Here is a 2846-nt window from a genome sequence, read left to right on the forward strand (position 1 = left end):
TTCAGGGCCACCTAATGACGATGGATCACTCAAATTGCGTCCCGATTCAATACATCGTCCTCCAGCCTACTTGACTCCATGGGTCTATTGCTGCCTCGGGCACCTTATGGCCGTTGTGCTGTGGGTCAACGATATTCGAATCGGACGAAGAACTGATAGTGTATTGTAACGTTCAGGGCCACCTAATGACGATGGATCACTCAAATTGCGTCCCGATTCAATACATCGTCCTCCAGCAGACTTGTCTCCATGGGCCTATTGCTGCCTCGGGCACCTTATGGCAGCTCTGCTGTGACTCAAAGATTTTCGAATCTGACGAAAAACTGATAGTGAATTGTAACATTCAGGGCCACCTAATGACGATGGATCACTCAAATTGCGTCCCGATTAAATACATCGTCCTCCAGCCGACTTGTCTCCATGGGTCTATTGCTGCCTCGGGCACCTTATGGCCGTTCTGCTGTGAGTCAAAGATTTTCGAATCGGACGAAAAACTGATTGTGAATTGTAACATTCAGGGCCACCTAATGAGGATGGACCACACAAATTGCGTCCCGATTCAATACATCGTCCTTCAGCCGACTTGACTCAATGGCTCTATTGCTGCCTCGGGCAGCTTATGGCCGTTCTGCTGTGACTCAAAGATTTTCGAATCGGACGAAAAACTGATGGTGAATTGTAACGTTCAGGGCCACCTAATGACGATGGATCACTCAAATTGCGTCCCGATTCAATACATCGTCCTCAAGCAGACTTGTCTCCATGGGTCTATTGCTGCCTCGGGCACCTTATGGCCGTTCTGCTGTGAGTCAAAGATTTTCGAATCGGACGAAAAACTGATAGTGAATTGTAACGTTCAGGGCCACCTAATGACGATGGATCACTCAAATTGCGTCCCGATTCAATACATCGTCCTCCAGCAGACTTGTCCCCATGGGTCAATTGCTGCCTCGGGCACCTTATGGCCGTTCTGCTGTGACTCAAAGATTTTCGAATCGGACGAAAAACTGATGGTGAATTGTAACGTTCAGGACCACCTAATGACGATGGATCACTCAAATTGCGTCCCGATTCAATACATCGTCCTCCAGCAGACTTGTCTCCATGGGTCTATTGCTGCCTCGGGCACCTTATGGCCGTTCTGCTGTGAGTCAAAGATTTTCGAATCGGACGAAAAACTGATAGTGAATTGTAACGTTCAGGGCCACCTAATGACGATGGATCACTCAAATTGCGTCCCGATACAATACATCGTCCTCCAGCCGTCTTGTCTCCATGGGTCTATTGCTGCCTCGGGCACCTTATGGCCGTTCTGCTGTAAGTCAGAGATTTTCGAATCGGACGAAAAACTGATAGTGAATTGTAACTTTCAGGGCCACCTAATGACGATGGATCACTCAAATATCGTCCCGATTCAATACATCGCCCTCCAGCCGACTTGTCTCCATGGGTCTAATGCTGCCTCGGGCACCTTATGACCGTTCTGCTGTGAGTCAAAGATTTTCGAATCGGACGAAAAACTGATAGTGAATTGTAATATTCAGGGCCACCTAATGAGGATGGACCACACAAATTGCGTCCCGATTCAATTCATCGTCATCCAGCAGACTTGTCTCCATGGGTCTATTGCTGCCTCGGGCACCTTATGGTCGTTCTCCCGTGAGTCTAGGTTATCGAATGGGACGAAAAACTGATAGTTAATTGTATCATTCAGGGCCTCCTAATGACGATGGAACACTCAAATTGCGTCGCGATTCTATACATCGTCATCCAGCAGACTTGTCTCCATGGCTCTATTGCTGCCTCGGGCACCTTATGGCCGTTCTGCTGTGAGTCAATGATTTTCGAATCGGACGAAAAACTGATAGTGAATAGTAACTTTCAGGGCCACCTAATGACGATGGATCACTCAAATTGCGTCCCGATTCAATACATCGTCCTCCAGCAGACTTGTCTCCATGGGTCTATTGCTGCCTCGGGCAGCTTAAGGCCGTTCTGCTGTGAGTCAAAGATTTTCGAATCGGACGAAAAACAGATAGTGAATTGTAACATTCAGGGCCACCTAATGACGATGGATCACTCAAATTACGTCCCGATTCAATACATCGTCCTCCAGCCGACTTGTCTCCATGGGTCTATTGCTGCCTCGAGCACCTTATGGCCGTTCTGCTGTGAGTCAAAGATTTTCGAATCGGACGAAAAACTGATAGTGAATTAATTGTAACTTTCAGGGCCACCTAATGACGATGGATAACTCAAATTGCGTCCCGATTCAATACATCGTCCTCCAGCCGACTTGTCTCCATGGGTCTATTGCTGCCTCGGCCACCTTATGGCCGTTCTGCTGTGGGTCAAAGATTTACGAATCGGACGAAGATGTGATAGTGAATTGTAACGTTCAGGGCCACCTAATGACGATGGATAACTCAAATTGCGTCCCGATTCAATACATCGTCCTCCAGCAGACTTGTCTCCATGGGTCTATTGCTGCCCCGGGCACCTTATGGCCTTTCTGCTGTGACTCAAAGATTTTCAAATCTGACGAAAAACTGATAGTGAATTGTAACATTCAGGGCCACCTATTGACGATGGATCACTCAAATTGCGTCCCGATTCAATACATCGTCCTCCAGCCGACTTGTCTCCATGGGTCTATTGCTGCCTCGGGCACCTTATGGCCCGTCTGCTGTGAGTCAAAGATTTTCGAATCGGACGAAAAACTGATAGTGAATTGTAACGTTCAGCGCCACCTAATGACGACGGATCACTCAAATTGCGTCCCGATTCAATACATCGTCCTCCAGCCGACTTGGCTCCATGGGTCTGTTGCTGCCTCGGGCACCTTA

Source organism: Schistocerca cancellata, chromosome 8 (genome assembly GCF_023864275.1).
Source record: "Schistocerca cancellata isolate TAMUIC-IGC-003103 chromosome 8, iqSchCanc2.1, whole genome shotgun sequence".
NCBI classification, from domain to species: Eukaryota; Metazoa; Arthropoda; class Insecta; order Orthoptera; family Acrididae; genus Schistocerca; species Schistocerca cancellata.